The sequence below is a fragment of the Schistocerca nitens genome, chromosome 5 (genome assembly GCF_023898315.1).
Source record: "Schistocerca nitens isolate TAMUIC-IGC-003100 chromosome 5, iqSchNite1.1, whole genome shotgun sequence".
Taxonomy (NCBI): domain Eukaryota; kingdom Metazoa; phylum Arthropoda; class Insecta; order Orthoptera; family Acrididae; genus Schistocerca; species Schistocerca nitens.
The window spans coordinates 625,221,161-625,239,418 of NC_064618.1; positions in this window are offsets into that span (position 1 = coordinate 625,221,161).

An 18,258-nucleotide genomic window follows, 5' to 3' on the forward strand; every position below is an offset into this window, starting at 1 on the left:
CCACTTATCGTGTGCCGTCGCCTTACCATTTGGCTATCCGTGCACGGGTCACGACCAGACCCAAACCCTCATCTGTCGTCAACCATGCGTCTACTACCTGGGCTAATACATTCATTACGTATATTCCCGTACAGGTCAGACGCTGTACTTGAAAATCGAGCACTATGCAAAGTTCCTTGGGACATGCATGCATGTCCAAAGGAACAGGTACTGCGGCGACCACAGCTTTTACATAACACGTTAAATGAATTCGCAGTTGCGAATAAGGACTACCATAGATGTACGAGTATAGGTCGTGCATGCATGTCCAATGGAACTTTGCTTCATAATCAGAATAACACAGGCACTGCAATACCGTATAGGGTTTTCTGATTCCAAAATAATATTTTAACATTGATAGTATATTCACATACACAAACAAGCATATTTTTATTCGTTATTGACTACGGTTTTTAGAAAGCTTTCCAGGAGGAAGTACATAGCGTTGTTCATTAACCATTTGTAGAAATTTTGTGTTTGTTATGTAGTGTGTAGAGGATCCAACTAAGTCTAATAATAACAGTGTCACTTTGACTCCACAAAGTGAAATTTATGCCATTTGTTATCTTTAATATACCTTTGATGCAAGCTGACCAAACTTCCATAAAGGTTTCACCAGCATTTTGTGTAATGAGTTTTCTTGTTTTTTAATTTTCGTGGTAGCCACAGTGACCACTCTTTGAAAAGTTAATGATAAAAAATGCTACCCTGAGGGCCTCCTGTATTAGTGAGTTATCATTGTGACAAGTGTTTCTTTAAAATTTTAGCCATATTTAAGGTTTTTGTGTGTCAATTCTTTGTACCCTCTCTGCTACTAGTGACTGCAACTAGTCGTTAGCTACACTTCTTTTCCTAGTGACTGTAGTTTATTTAATAGAATCTTGTGATCAACAGTATCAAATGCCTTAGAGAGATCTAAGAACATACCTGTGACACATCCATCATTATTAAGAGTATAAAAAATTCTCCTACTGCCGGTTCTTTTGGCTCCTTTCTTTACTTCAATTCTGTCAATGATCAGAGTGTTTGAAAAATTCCCTGCAGCACCGCGGTTTGCATTCCCCATTAAAGTTTTGCTCTCCTAAATACCTGGCGTGGAGGTAAAGCTTGAGGTAAAATGGAGTTGGAGAAATCCAGTGGTAGAGATGCTTAGACTGGAAATTTCAGAGAAACCATGATCACTGTCGCCAAAGGATGAGGTGCGACGGTGCAGTGCGTTTCGCCTACGGACAGTGTCCAATCACTTTTTGGTGATCTTCTGCGGCACACGCCTATCCTGTTAAAAAAAGAGTAGAGTTCCTCGACTAGAAAAGCTGTAGCTGAACCAGCCGCACACGCCGTATTGCAGGGTACGTGAAATATTTACTAGTACCAGGTTTAACTAGCTATTCAATGACAGACAAACTTTGTATGAAAATTTCAACGTATTTTCGCTTCTTGGTAACAAACTAACACCAAATCCTATCTAATTTGAAATTGCTAATTCGTTATTAACGCACAGACACAGTCACTCTCACTAACCAGTTCCTCGAATCTACCCAACCAGTTATCGGAAAATTTACATACGGGTTTTCTTTGAAATAGAACACTCTCTCAATATTCCACAAATTGGGCACTTTGAATAATCAGTTCCTGGTCATGACATGTGCAACACGCGACGCTTATTTAAGTTATTCACACAAAAAATCCGGAATTCGAACATCGTTCTTTCGTACATACTATCTGACATTCCACGATCTTTCCTACACTACAATTGCACAAAATTAAAACATCTTTTCAGAGGTGAATATAAACACGTACGGCCGTCATAATCACTAAGCCCTGAGTTCCTTCTAGACTTCACAAAGTAGCTATTTAGCCCACAAAAAGCGGGCGCATGCTCTCACTTCTGATTGGCAGAGATCGATATGCCCTATCAGCTACAACTTCTAAACCTCGCTCTCCCCACTCTTTTACTTTGAATCAGTCACAAGAAGTATCTTTTAAAGTACTTCATTAAATAAACAACTTTAGAAAACTCACAAATTACAAAATAAAATTCGTCTGTAGTGGATTTCCGGAGTATGTTTCTCATTTACCTAGTACAATAAACTGGTGAATTACCCATTACTGGTTTCCCCAAGCGTACATGACTACCGGTCGTAGTGGCCGTGTGGTTCTAGGCGCTACAGTCTGGAACCGCAAGACCGCTATGGTCGCAGGTTCGAATCCTGCCTCGGGCTTGGATGTGTGTGATGTCCTTAGGTTAGTTAAGTTAAGTAGTTCTAAGTTCTAGGGGACTGATGACCTCAGAAATTGAGTCCCATAGTGCTTATATTCATTTGAACCATTTTTGTACATGACTCACTCCCACTATCCAGATACAAATTGCTTCCATATCATACGCACACATAAAACTAATGTGTATAATCATATATCACATTGCATCACATTTATCCGTTCGTGAATTCTAACAACCAAGCACATGAAATTAGCTGTAATTAACAGAAAACAGTACATCATATGATGAAAATTTTTACAAAAACTTATTTTTTGTCTATTTAAGGTTTCATTGCCTATACGTTACTGCCACCTCTCGGTGGCCGCCTTAACTATTAGCACTCAGCTAGATGATAAAAACATACACTCCTGGAAATTGAAATAAGAACACCGTGAATTCATTGTCCCAGGAAGGGGAAACTTTATTGACACATTCCTGGGGTCAGATACATCACATGATCACACTGACAGAACCACAGGCACATAGACACAGGCAACAGAGCATGCACAATGTCGGCACTAGTACAGTGTATATCCACCTTTCGCAGCAATGCAGGCTGCTATTCTCCCATGGAGACGATCGTAGAGATGCTGGATGTAGTCCTGTGGAACGGCTTGCCATGCCATTTCCACCTGGCGCCTCAGTTGGACCAGCGTTCGTGCTGGACGTGCAGACCGCGTGAGACGACGCTTCATCCAGTCCCAAACATGCTCAATGGGGGTAAGATCCGGAGATCTTGCTGGCCAGGGTAGTTGACTTACACCTTCTAGAGCACGCTGGGTGGCACGGGATACATGCGGACGTGCATTGTCCTGTTGGAACAGCAAGTTCCCTTGCCGGTCTAGGAATGGTAGAACGATGGGTTCGATGACGGTTTGGATGTACCGTGCACTATTCAGTGTCCCCTCGACGATCACCAGTGGTGTACGGCCAGTGTAGGAGATCGCTCCCCACACCATGATGCCGGGTGTTGGCCCTGTGTGCCTCGGTCGTATGCAGTCCTGATTGTGGCGCTCCCCTGCACGGCGCCAAACACGCATACGACCATCATTGGCACCAAGGCAGAAGCGACTCTCATCGCTGAAGACGACACGTCTCCATTCGTCCCTCCATTCACGCCTGTCGCGACACCACTGGAGGCGGGCTGCACGATGTTGGGGCGTGAGCGGAAGACGGCCTAACGGTGTGCGGGACCGTAGCCCAGCTTCATGGAGACGGTTGCGAATGGTCCTCGCCGATACCCCAGGAGCAACAGTGTCCCTAATTTGCTGGGAAGTGGCGGTGCGGTCCCCTACGGCACTGCGTAGGATCCTACGGTCTTGGCGTGCATCCGTGCGTCGCTGCGGTCCAGTCCCAGGTCGACGGGCACGTGCACCTTCCGCCGACCACTGGCGACAACATCGATGTACTGTGGAGACCTCACGCCCCACGTGTTGAGCAATTCGGCGGTATGTCCACCCGGCCTCCCGCATGCCTACTATACGCCCTCGCTCAAAGTCCGTCAACTGCACATACGGTTCACGTCCACGCTGTCGCGGCATGCTACCAGTGTTAAAGACTGCGATGGAGCTCCGTATGCCACGGCAAACTGGCTGACACTGACGGCGGCGGTGCACAAATGCTGCGCAGCTAGCGCCATTCGACGGCCAACACCGCGGTTCCTGGTGTGTCCGCTGTGCCGTGCGTGTGATCATTGCTTGTACAGCCCTCTCGCAGTGTCCGGAGCAAGTATGGTGGGTCTGACACACCGGTGTCAATGTGTTCTTTTTTCCATTTCCAGGAGTGTATATCTGTCACGAAACAGCTGTGACTTATCATATGTGTATGGCTACTTGCTGTTGACCTGTAGAGGAGCGATGTACAGCACTACGCCATAAAGACTTGTTATAAATACGTTTACCAGAAGATCTCATCAATCATGACTGCCGTTTTCAACTTGTCAAGGCGTGAGATCTAGTGATTTCTGTAACATTTTCATAAAGAATTTTTTTCTCCGGTTGAGGAACTATTTTGCAACTCTATTTGTTTTTGTCTATTCCAATATCCTTGCAAAAATACCTTCGTAAACTTTTCTGTGTTATCGTGTTGTTAAAAGCAAAGTAAAATCGTATAACATAAATGACTAGGACACCATGAAGTGCTTGTTCAAACACCTAATTGTAAAGGCTTTCACTATCCTCCGTGCCCACAGACACCTTGCATTTGTGAAGTATGAGCGCTGTGTGTGTACATGTATCTATTAAGTGTGTAGGTAACTTCAAAAGTGTGTGTGTTTAGTGTAGTGTCATGTTTGTGTTGGAGATGGGGAGGGTCTAAACCCTGTACTGGCACACAGCCTACTCCTCACAAAAAGCATCAAGGGGGGTCGCCGAACTTAAAATCCCAATCTGATAGATGGATCACCATCAAATAGTATCGTATGTATGTAGAAGGGCTTGGAATTTCATCCAGGGCACTGTCACAAAGACGATTACCAGGGACTTTACACCACCACCCCATCTGTCCCTTTTGCCATAAAGGCAAAAGGAAAATTGTCTACAGTTGACGGTGTACCTTGACAGTCACCAATCCAAACACTGACCTTGTCTGAGACCGCTTACCTTTGGTGATCTGGAATGAACCATTATATCTACCTCGTCACAGCCGTTGGCATAGCAGTGTCACAACTTACGTAGATTTTCAACAGTTTTCACGTCCAGCGATAATTTTGCTACCCAGAACATTATGGTTACTTTCAAAAACTAATTTTACAGCAGCAACTTTCGTCTAGATTTTATTTAGATCCTCTTTTATTTGATATAATCCTTCCTTGCATCCAACAACCATCTCTCTAATAATCTTTGTTAATTGACATTTCACATGTTTTATGGGCTGTCCACATTTATTCTCAACTTGAGAAATTTTTTCCTCGACGCTTGTGTCAAACAAACGCAAATCTGTCAACCACATTTGCTTTAATTCAGCAGTCTATAGCGCTGTTTTTCAATTAATTTGAATTTAAACTTTTTATAATCACCAGTTTAGCCACTGATGCTAATAGTTTGTTGGTATATTTTCTCGTCAAGAACACCGAGCAGTTGTTCCTTATTTTTATTTACTTAACAAAAAAAAATTTTTTACACCATAAAAATTTTTTTTCGTTGTTGCTATCAGTACAGCAAACATTTCTTGTTCACTTTCTGTCCACTTTCTTCAATTGCTACGTCCTCTTGACAGGCAGAAAATCACCTTTGGCTGATGCTTCCATTATTTCTTGATCGTTACCTCAAACTGAATAACTTCAAAAACATAAGTATCAGTAAAATATTTCAACCGATTGCTGTCAAAGATTATACTGCGTCCCGTACTTTCATTTCTGTTCCAATTCTGCCTCCGCAACTGGAGCTAACTGAGGTACAACTTCATCTGAAACATTATTATTTTCTAATTCCATTACTGTTCTTGTCTGACTGGCATTCACACTAAATGGAACCTTATCCTCTTCTTTCACAATTACAGAACTGTTACTCACTTTCATTATTACAAGTCTTCTAATACAAGCGAATACTATACAAAACAGATTCATCTTCCTTAGATTACAAACTCATCTTGATGTTTTTTCCATGTTTGCGATTTAAAATTTGTTGTATGTCATGTAAAACAAGGCGCTGAAGGTAAGGTAATTGTAATGTTTGAGATGCTTTTCAAACATCTAGGCTTCTTTATTCAAACCAGTGCTGATGGGTATCTATATACGTACAGGAACTTAAGCACTGAGATTAAAGTTTTGTTATATATAGATGACATGAGGATTTTAGAAGACGAAAATGGAAACTGAATAATTCAAATTAGCTTTAAAAAGTAAATTTCAAGTAAAAGATTTGTAGTACATGAGACTGTTCTTGTCGATTAAGATAGATAAGAGGGAGAAATCTGTAATTTTGAGTCAGAACATTTATCTGGAAAATCAGTTGAAAGGGATTAATATAAACGAATGCAAGTCAATTCACACGACCATGTAACAGAATTACAGAAAAGTTAAGGATGTTAGGAGACTGGATGAGAAAGAGCCTTAGAGGGAATTGATATGATGCTTACTTTATGTAACTCAGAAAACACAATGTGATATTGGTTACGATATTAATTATTCCATTTGTTATCAAAATGATCCAAAGAAATCACAGTATATCACTCGCAACTTGTGTTGTAGGTCGTAGATTGGTTGGGGTATGAGAGGCTTTTCCATGACCTAACGTTTTGATAAAGAAAGTCTTATAATATACGAAGACAGTCAATTCGGTATTCCCCTCCTTAAAGTTGTAAATATAAAATACAAAAAGACTTATATGGTAAATTTATTACAAACTTTAACTTAGACAGGGAAATAGATGTCAAGCACAGTGCCACAGAAAATCAATTAGTTCACATTTTTACAAAATCTTTGTGCAAAGAAAGTTTTGAAAAATTGTCACTAGGACTGGAAATGTGTAAGACTGCAGACCAGTGTTACATACACTCCTGGAAATTGAAATAAGAACACCGTGAATTCATTGTCCCAGGAAGGGGAAACTTTATTGACACATTCCTGGGGTCAGATACATCACATGATCACACTGACAGAACCACAGGCACATAGACACAGGCAACAGAGCATGCACAATGTCGGCACTAGTACAGTGTATATCCACCTTTCGCAGCAATGCAGGCTGCTATTCTCCCATGGAGACGATCGTAGAGATGCTGGATGTAGTCCTGTGGAACGGCTTGCCATGCCATTTCCACCTGGCGCCTCAGTTGGACCAGCGTTCGTGCTGGACGTGCAGACCGCGTGAGACGACACTTCATCCAGTCCCAAACATGCTCAATGGGGGACAGATCCGGAGATCTTGCTGGCCAGGGTAGTTGACTTACACCTTCTAGAGCACGTTGGGTGGCACGGGATACATGCGGACGTGCATTGTCCTGTTGGAACAGCAAGTTCCCTTGCCGGTCTAGGAATGGTAGAACGATGGGTTCGATGACGGTTTGGATGTACCGTGCACTATTCAGTGTCCCCTCGACGATCACCAGTGGTGTACGGCCAGTGTAGGAGATCGCTCCCCACACCATGATGCCGGGTGTTGGCCCTGTGTGCCTCGGTCGTATGCAGTCCTGATTGTGGCGCTCACCTGCACGGCGCCAAACACGCATACGACCATCATTGGCACCAAGGCAGAAGCGACTCTCATCGCTGAAGACGACACGTCTCCATTCGTCCCTCCATTCACGCCTGTCGCGACACCACTGGAGGCGGGCTGCACGATGTTGGGGCGTGAGCGGAAGACGGCCTAACGGTGTGCGGGACCGTAGCCCAGCTTCATGGAGACGGTTGCGAATGGTCCTCGCCGATACCCCAGGAGCAACAGTGTCCCTAATTTGCTGGGAAGTGGCGGTGCGGTCCCCTACGGCACTGCGTAGGATCCTACGGTCTTGGCGTGCATCCGTGCGTCGCTGCGGTCCGGTCCCACGTCGACGGGCACGTGCACCTTCCGCCGACCACTGGCGACAACATCGATGTACTGTGGAGACCTCACGCCCCACGTGTTGAGCAGTTCGGCGGTACGTCCACCCGGCCTCCCGCATGCCCACTATACGCCCTCGCTCAAAGTCCGTCAACTGCACATACGGTTCACGTCCACGCTGTCGCGGCATGCTACCAGTGTTAAAGACTGCGATGGAGCTCCGTATGCCACGGCAAACTGGCTGACACTGACGGCGGCGGTGCACAAATGCTGCGCAGCTAGCGCCATTCGACGGCCAACACCGCGGTTCCTGGTGTGTCCGCTGTGCTGTGCGTGTGATCATTGCTTGTACAGCCCTCTCGCAGTGTCCAGAGCAAGTATGGTGGGTCTGACAGACCGGTGTCAATGTGTTCTTTTTTTCCATTTCCAGGAGTGTAGAATTGAAACAGAGTAGGAAGAATGGCAATTCTGTATTGCTCTCCTTGTGGCTCATCTTTGACACTATAGAATCATTTACTTGTTCTCTACAATGACTGGCTATGTTCTTGTTGTTTGTAAAGTGTCTCTGACATACTGGTCTTTCACAAGTGAATCAACTAATTAAAACTAAAGTTTCTTTTTTCTAATCATCCTTGCATAAAGATTTATCCATTAAGTTTTGAACACAAAGACGCAAAATAAATAGTTGGTAGGTTTAAAAAGTAACTATTGTGTAAGCTTTTTTGTATTTCTGGTTTGTCAGCTTGGAATATGAAGATGTCAGAATAATATGAAAGAGACTGGCATATTGTTCTTTCTTCAGGAAATAAATTAATTAAAACTATATTTCTTGCTTGCTCTGCTACCACTTTTTTTTCATTAGAAAAAAGCCTCAGATGGAACAGAGCAAATACTAAACAGAAGGTCAGAGATTTGAGAGATCAGTAATAGGCTTCGCTGGCCAGAACCATTTGAGACGAAAGATTTCTGAATGTTGAACCTGACAGTCACTTGCAGACACAGGGGAATGAGACAGCAACTGTGGCCACAATGTCGTGTTTATTCATCCAGTGACAGCCATATGACACAGGTATGCATCCGGAAAGCTTCTGTGTTAGTGCAGCGAAAAATTTTACTACCGAAACAATTGTAAACAATAAAAGTATGAAGAGAAATAATCAAAAACTTTTAATTAGTGAAGATATCAGGTGGCACAGTCACTTGCTTCAGAAAGAACTTCACGAGATTTCAAGATTTTTGAAGTTTTTATGGTTTCAATGCAAAAAAATCGGAAATCAAGAGATGAAATTGTTACATCCTATATAAAATGTCAGTTGAGATGTACAAAGACACTGGAAGTGCGAAAGTCACCTGGAGATATTAGTGTTACAATAGAAATGTTTAATCCAGGATAAAAAGTTATACACAAGGGATTGGGAAATGTGCTACAATATGTTTGCAAAAGAAGAAAATTTCTCAAAACAAAAGCGTTGCTATAATTATTCTAATTGGTAAGAAAGGATACAAACATAAAATATTATACAACTATCAACTTCATCTCATCATTATCAGTAGTATAGTAAACACATTGGATATTAATCAAGTGAAGGAACAAGCTGCCTTAGAAGAGAGTACAGCATAATGAATCATTTGTATCTAATGAACAAAATTGTATAATGGAGTAGTGTGCATGAACTATCGCCTCGTCTGGAATTAACAAATTTTGAGGAAGTTTTAGATACAATCCCAACCAAATCTCTTGTTGAGAAATAAGACGCTAATTCAGTGTATGTCAGATTATTGGTGAATTTACTGCAATGTCACCATAACTTTCTGGTGCAGTTTTGCCGAGTAGCTGGAGTCACCACGAAGTGCCGAACGACGCAGACCGCTTGCTTGCATCAGTGTCTTCCCACCCACTGTCTTCCGGGGACGCCACGATTGTTGTAGCTGGTTCTCTAATAAAATATGTGCTGAATTAAGGACGTTCTGTTGAAGCCTGCAATGAGGTAACAGCTCTCTGCACCACTTGTACCCCGCCCTCATAGGGGACCACCATCCCTGCAAAATTAAGTCTACATCAGTTTTAAGGCTCCCATGCTATCAGGATGGTAGTAAATTTAGAATTGCAAGAGGAATCAGAGAATGATATTCCACGTCAACTAAACTATTCTCAGTAGTCGTAGAGGAAATTGGTTTAAAAAGGGTTCAAATGGCTCTGAGCACTATGGGACTCAACTTCTGAGGTCATCAGTCCCCTAGAACTTAGAAACACTTAAACCTACCTAACCTGAGGACATCACACACCCATGCCCGAGGGAAATTGGTTTAAAGATGAGCAAATATGTGTTAACGCATAAGCATTGTGCTTTTTTCTCCTAGTGTAGATAAACTTCACCAAAAAATGGTAGAATCTAACAGAGCAAGTCAATCTTGGACTTTTTGCACATGATACCATAATATTGCAAAGTTCGTCCCATCATCGACACGCCAAGCACAAATGCCGAGTACACAGAGATTAGCTTGGGTGTAGAAACTCCGTCACTGCACGTCCATACCTGGCAAAAGGTCGCCTATGCCGATGGGTCGAGGTAAACGTTGTTACACGCCAGTGACAGTGAGGAGTAGGTCCGAAACCGCACGAGGTGATGCGCTCTGCATGCCCATCGGACGCATTTGAGACCTCTGATGAGTGAGGTTATTTTCACATAGGTAGTGATTACCCACCGGAGAGCGGTTCAGACCCCTAATAGGCGATTAAGTACATTCTTATTTTTACCTTCTGCACCCTACAGCCGATCTGTATGTAGAGAAAGAAAAGGCAGCACCCATGCCCTCGAGTTGTGTCGAATCCGTTTGAATATCAATTCATCAACAGGATGAATGTCATAGCCATTCCCCTCCACAAATCCTTCTTAATTGAAACCACCGCAAAAATCTGTCCGTGCTCATCTGACCTCAAGCCAGGTAGGTACATCTGAGGCATCGTAGACAGAGATGTGCCCGCCTGTGGCGTAGATCTGGGCACTCTTTGTGAGTCATGGGCGGCGGTTAAGTGGACATAAAGATGGTTCCACAAAGCATTCAATGTCGCTCGGTGCCATATCACTTCGGATCGTCGCCGCCTTCAGGTCGGAAAAGGGTGCGCTACAGGCTACTTGACAGATGTGTATTATTAAAATGTTCAAGTGTGTAGAAATTCAGCTATAACACAATTTAGATTCAATGACTACAGAAATCTATACAGATGTGAAACCAGACTGTAAGAGAATGGTAACGTTGCAGTCCAGAAACCAACACACTCAGGTCGAAGAAAACAGGATAAGGCAGAGTGCCAACTGCGTAGAGGGTCAGTTCTTCCAAAATTCGTCCATTATCGTATGCAGCTGTTCAGTTGTGAATATTAGTGCTTCTGTGGCTTGCATCTTAGGGGAGAATGGCAGGGGATGTGTATCGTTCGCGTACCTACTGGCTGATATGTTTGAAACTACAGCAGCAGGCTTAGTTACGTAAAAATTCTACCCATTTCAGTGCATAAGGAATCGCCTCGCTATCTCTGGTGTTATCTGTCGCACAGGCTGTTATTGTTTCCTATCCAGTCCAAGAGTACGTAGTTCGAAACAAGGTAAACACTCTCTTGTAAGATTCAAGAGCATCGCGGTTTCCTAATTAGATAGCATGGCGAGAATAGCTTTCAGATAAGGCCAGGCCATGAGAAAGGGGCCGAAGGTGTCGTCATATCACATTGAAGAAGCTATAACGGCGAAAGTACAGGTGCGCTACACACAGGGGCGAATGTGGTGTAGACCTCTGTCCGAAAACTGGTTTGATCTGATGCAGGTCTCCACGCTAGGCTATTTTGTACGAGCCTCTTCAGGTCTGCGAAACAAAAGCTTCCTACAACTGTCTGATGATGCTTACTATACTTCGTGTCTCTCTCTGCCATTGCTGCACCTTTGCCCAAACTTTTTCTGTATCATCTTTAGTGTGAAAATATCACAGTTCGTCAGCTACTTTCAGCGTCTGTTTTTCTACTCTAAGAGTGTCACTTCAAAAGTTCTGTACTTTATGTTAGTTCTGAGCGCTACTTTAGGTGTGATGGTCATATATGTGTTTGCTGGTTCGCGATACCATATCGTGAGTAATTCAGTTTTAAAATGGAAGCGGAAACCGAATCACGTCGCGTTCCGACATCAAAATCGAACACCATCGTGGAAGGAACCCATCAGAAATTTATAACTCTCACAGAGACGTGTGTGGGACTAGTGAAGCGGCACAGTATCATGGTGGTCTGCTCGTTCCCGTGAAGGTCTGGTAAGCCCTGGAGACAACCCAAGAGTGGAAGGCCATCAACTACAATAGACTACACCTCTCAGATTATTTGTTTCTTCTTCTTCCTTTTTTTTTTTTTTTTTAGCGACATTTTGAGAGAGGGTCATCTTAAACCATCTGAGGAAATTACATTTGAGGCCAGAATCTCTGTCACTTTAGTTTTCACACAAGTAACTGAAAAGTTAGAAATGAGAGAAGCTGCTTCCATGTGGTTTCCGCATGGTCTGGATGAAGAGCAGAAAGTATGTCGCAAAAGAATCGCAGAAGAACTGCTTCAACGTTATCGAACAGGAGGAGAACAGTTTCTGAAAAGGGTCGTTGCACCTGGTGAAATTTGGATAATGGATTTCAGTATTCACAACGGAAAAGTTTCGACCCTCCACAACCGAAAAAATTCCACCACCAGCAATGGAAGAGGAAACTTATTATGATCTTTACGTGTAACATAAATGGCACTACAAAATGAGATCCCTAGGGGTCGTCTGTAAGAGTCCCGTATTACAAGCTGGCTCTGAAAAATGCTTTGCGCACGTGAATCCGTCAAACAAGGACTGACATGCTTGCAGATGGTGTGCTTGTTATGCACGATAATGCAACACCGCTTATTGCCCTACTTGTGAGAGAAACGGTCTATAAATCTGTCTGGATTGGTAATAGTTCGCCGGCCGAAGTGGCCATGCGGTTCTAGGCGCTGCAGTCTGGGACCGCGAGACCTCAACGGTCGCAGGTTCGAATCCTGCCACGGGCATGGATGTGTGTGATGTCCTTAGGTTAGTTAGGTTTACGTAGTTCTAAGTCTCGGGGACTGGTGACCCAAGATGTTAAGTCCCATAGCGCTTAGAACCATTTGAACCGTTTTTTGAGCCCAATAGACTGATTTGTTTCCCAACTGCGTTAAAACCCTTTTTATACAATTGATGAAGCTTCCAGTAGGATGACACGAGGAATCAGGCAACTCAAAAATGGAAGTGCACTATCCGGAACAGAAATTGGCAAAACGTAGGGGATTCTGTAATAAGCCAGAATGGAGATTATATTGAAGAGTTGTGGGGCTATTTTGTAAAATAAATTATTTTCTGTAGTCCTGCCTTACAGTGAGGAGACTTTTGAAATTATATTTTTTTTGCATTTATTTACGTTTCTCCTGCAAAGTGCAGAATGGCAATAACAAGAAACGCCTTTGTGAAAAAGACGAATTTGTTAACATCTCGCTTTAAATATTTGGAAGCCTTTAAGTGTAGCTTTGTATGCAGTTCAGACAAGAAGAGACTAAAAGCCTTTGAAATGCGATGCTATAGAAAAATGCTGAAGATAAGACGTGTGGATCGCGTAACTAAGGAGCAGGTACTGAAAAGAACTTGGTGGAAAAATAAATTTCTGGCACAACTTGATTAAAAGAAGGGATCTGTTGACAGGACACATCCTGAAGCATCAAGGCATAGCCAATTTGGTAATGGAAGGATGTGTGGAGGATAAAAGTTGTAGATGGAGACCAACACATGAACAGAGTATGCATATTCAAATCAATTTAGGTTGCAATAGTACAGCAGAGTTGAAGCGGCTTGCACTGAATAAAATAGAATGAAGAGCGACATCAGACTAGTCTTTGAATGAAAATGACAATGACGACAACAACAACTGTTCATCCTATAACGCCTTTTCAAAATAAAAAAAGTGTTGGAATCAAGAAGTTTTCTTTCATTTCAAAAGAAGCAGTAAAATCAGCAGCACCAACAGCAGAAAATTACACTGGCACATCATCTGATGCAACTGCACCAAAGGAGCAAAGAGTTGGGGGGGGGGGGGGGGGACAGGCTGTGTGTATGAAGTACACTCCTGGAAATGGAAAAAAGAACACATTGACACCGGTGTGTCAGACCCACCATACTTGCTCCGGACACTGCGAGAGGGCTGTACAAGCAATGATCACACGCACGGCACAGCGGACACACCAGGAACCGCGGTGTTGGCCGTCGAATGGCGCTAGCTGCGCAGCATTTGTGCACCGCCGCCGTCAGTGTCAGCCAGTTTGCCGTGGCATACGGAGCTCCATCGCAGTCTTTAACACTGGTAGCATGCCGCGACAGCGTGGACGTGAACCGTATGTGCAGTTGACGGACTTTGAGCGAGGGCGTATAGTGGGCATGCGGGAGGCCGGGTGGACGTACCGCCGAATTGCTCAACACGTGGGGCGTGAGGTCTCCACAGTACATCGATGTTGTCGCCAGTGGTCGGCGGAAGGTGCGCGTGCCCGTCGACCTGGGACCGGACCGCAGCGACGCACGGATGCACGCCAAGACCGTAGGATCCTACGCAGTGCCGTAGGGGACCGCACCGCCACTTCCCAGCAAATTAGGGACACTGTTGCTCCTGGGGTATCGGCGAGGACCATTCGCAACCGTCTCCATGAAGCTGGGCTACGGTCCCGCACACCGTTAGGCCGTCTTCCGCTCACGCCCCAACATCGTGCAGCCCGCCTCCAGTGGTGTCGCGACAGGCGTGAATGGAGGGACGAATGGAGACGTGTCGTCTTCAGCGATGAGAGTCGCTTCTGCCTTGGTGCCAATGATGGTCGTATGCGTGTTTGGCGCCGTGCAGGTGAGCGCCACAATCAGGACTGCATACGACCGAGGCACACAGGGCCAACACCCGGCATCATGGTGTGGGGAGCGATCTCCTACACTGGCCGTACACCATTGGTGATCGTCGAGGGGACACTGAATAGTGCACGGTACATCCAAACCGTCATCGAACCCATCGTTCTACCATTCCTAGACCGGCAAGGGAACTTGCTGTTCCAACAGGACAATGCACGTCCGCATGTATCCCGTGCCACCCAGCGTGCTCTAGAAGGTGTAAGTCAACTACCCTGGCCAGCAAGATCTCCGGATCTGTCCCCCATTGAGCATGTTTGGGACTGGATGAAGCGTCGTCTCACGCGGTCTGCACGTCCAGCACGAACGCTGGTCCCACTGAGGCGCCAGGTGGAAATGGCATGGCAAGCCGTTCCACAGGACTACATCCAGCATCTCTACGATCGTCTCCATGGGAGAATAGCAGCCTGCATTGCTGCGAAAGGTGGATATACACTGTAATAGTGCCGACATTGTGTATGCTCTGTTGCCTGTGTCTATGTGCCTGTGGTTCTGTCAGTGTGATCATGTGATTTATCTGACCCCAGGAATGTGTCGATAAAGTTTCCCCTTCCTGGGACAATGAATTCACGGTGTTCTTATTTCAATTTCCAGGAGTGTATATTCAATATTTCGGGGGACAGGTGGCTACTTGTTAGTAGCCATAAAACATTTCCAATTCTGACCCTTTTAGAAACCTACGCAATGCCGATTTTTAAATCACTTTCTTGAAAGAAAAACACCTGACTACACTGCATTTCTTTCTTTTTTTGAGAGCTAGGGTGGGGGATGACACAGACCCCCTTGCCCTGGGTATGGACACCCTTGAACAGCACCACAGCAATAGAAACCGTTAATCCACACTACAGCTGCTCCCAGGGTACAACATCAGCAAAAAATACACCTATCAGAGCCGGCCGGTGTGGCCGTGCGGTTCTGGCGCTTCAGTCTGGAACCGCGTTACCGCTATCGTCGCAGGTTCGAATCCTGCCTCGGGCATTGATGTGTGTGATGTCCTTAGGTTATTTAGGTTTAAGTAGTTCTAAGTTCTAGGGGACTGATGACCATAGATGTTAAGTTCCATAGTGCTCAGAGCCATTTGAACCATTTGAACACCTATCAGACCACAAGAAAGGCAAAACAATCTAACTGAAAAGTGGGTTATCAGCTGCCTCATTTTACTTTCCTCAGCACCTTTAAAATTTTTCCAATACATTTTGACATGCCAAGATCTTCGAGCTCTTTTTAATATACGACTCACCTCCCATCATCACAAGCTGCCCTGACTGTAACTCGCTCTCACCCACTAGCCCATCGCTGCAATTCACTCATACAGAATCACTCACTCTTGCCCTTTCAGACTCACTCACTGAGCCCAACTTGTTGTCATGATCTCTTTGTGTCTTCCTAAGTATCACTGTCTCCTGCCTCACAGCTACAATGTCCTTCTTTCTGTCCCGCTTCTACAGTCTCCTTTCACTGTCAATATTGCCCTCTTACTCTCTGTTACTGGTACTATCTTATTCGTTCGTTCCCGTTGCTGCTATCTCTTCTCACCGTTACAATCCCTCTCTTCCTCATTGTCATTGTCGTAGACTCTGTCTGTCATTGCCACTAGCTCCCTCCCACTTCAGCTTTCATCATCACTTCATTCCTCTCCCACTGGTATTCTCTATTTCACTCTTTTCCTAGAACTTTTCTGTTACTGGGAACTGCCATAGGTTCCTTCTCACTCACGCAAACACACACACTACTGTTACCTCCAATGCTTTTTCTATGCCATGACTACCGTTTATATCTTCTAATATTTATTAATTTTTTTGCCTCTTTCTCACAGACACTGTCTCTTTCCCTCCAAGCATAAAAAAGCGAATATCTTCGCATTCCAAAATCTTCGGAAATTTTGAAAGCTGAAGGAGACAGTTGGGACCCCACATTTTAGTCAGAGATTTTTAAATAAATAGGAGGATATTCGTCTGTTTAGTGCTCCAATAGGAGCATTTTTCCCCTGGTTCCCTTCCTCTCCCTGCCAAAGCAGGGTATGCCACACATATGAAAAGAACTTTATGGGTAATTAAAATGTTGATAGTTTGTTTATATGGAATTCATATCAAGTAAACATTAATTTTACACCTTATACCTGATTTTATATGCACAAAAATTTTGGATGTGCTTCAGTACTACAACATGGAATTTCCAGAACCTTTATGATGATAACGGAAGCGCTTTACAGCAAATTTCTCAGTCACTTGATAAACTGAGTTTTCACCTCTGACCTGATGTTGTGTGCATATTTTACGTGAACAAAAAGGGTAACTTTGAACCTCTGTACCTCGAAAATGGATAAAAATGCTAAGAAAATATACGTTTAACGTTGTGTCATTGTAAAGATCATGAACTTCCGTTAATGTGTTTCAAGGTACGTCCTAATGTTTCAGTAATGCATATAGTGTTGAAATGAGACTATATATATATATATATATATATATATATATATATATATATATATATATACCCCTATGAATCATGAACCTTGCTGTTTAAAGAATGGCTTCCGTGTCTCAACGATACACATATCCATATTCTAGGTGCAACCACATTGGAGGGCTATCTGTTCAGAGACCAGACAAACGTGTGGTTCCTGAAGAGTAGTAGCAGGATAAACAGTCTGGATGATTAACTGATGTGGTTTCTAATATCAACCCAAACAGCCTTGCTGTGATGGTACTGTGAAGACTGAAAGCAACGGGAAACAACAGCCACGGTTTTCCCAAGGTCAAGCAGCTCTGCTGTATGGTTAAATGATGGCTGCTTACTGTTGAGTAAAATATCCTGGAGGTCAAATAGCCTCCCATTCGGATCTCTAGTCGAGGACTACTTAAGAGGATGTTACCTCAGGAGAAACAAAACTGTTGTCCTACAGATTGGAGTGAGGAATGTTAGATACCGTAATCGGGCAGGTAGGTCAGAAAACCTAATAAAGGAAATGTATAGGTTGAAGCTGTATATTGTGGGAATCAACGTAGTTCAGTGGAATGAGGAACAGAGCTTCTGGTCAGGTTAATACAGCATTATAAATACATAGTGAAATATTGGAAATGCAGGAGTGGGTTTAACAATGAGTAAGAAAATAGAAATGCAGGCAAGCTGCTATGAGCTGCTTAGTGAACACATTATCATAGCCAAGATAGGCACGAGGACCACACGTAACACGGTAGTACAAGTTCATAAGCCAGATAGCTCCGCAGATGACCTTGACATGGAAGAATTGTATCATGAGATAAAAGAAATTATTCAGGTAATAAGAGGAGATGACAAATTAAATCTGATGGGTACTGGAATTCGATAGTAGGAAAAGGAAGAGAATGAAAAGTAGTAGTTAAATATAGACTGGCGGAAATGGTTCAAAATGGTTCAAATGGCACTGAGCACTATGGGACTTAACATCTGAGGTCATCAGTCCCCTAGAACTTAGAACTACTTAAACCTAACCAACCTAAGGACATCACACACATCCATGCCCTAGGCAGGATTC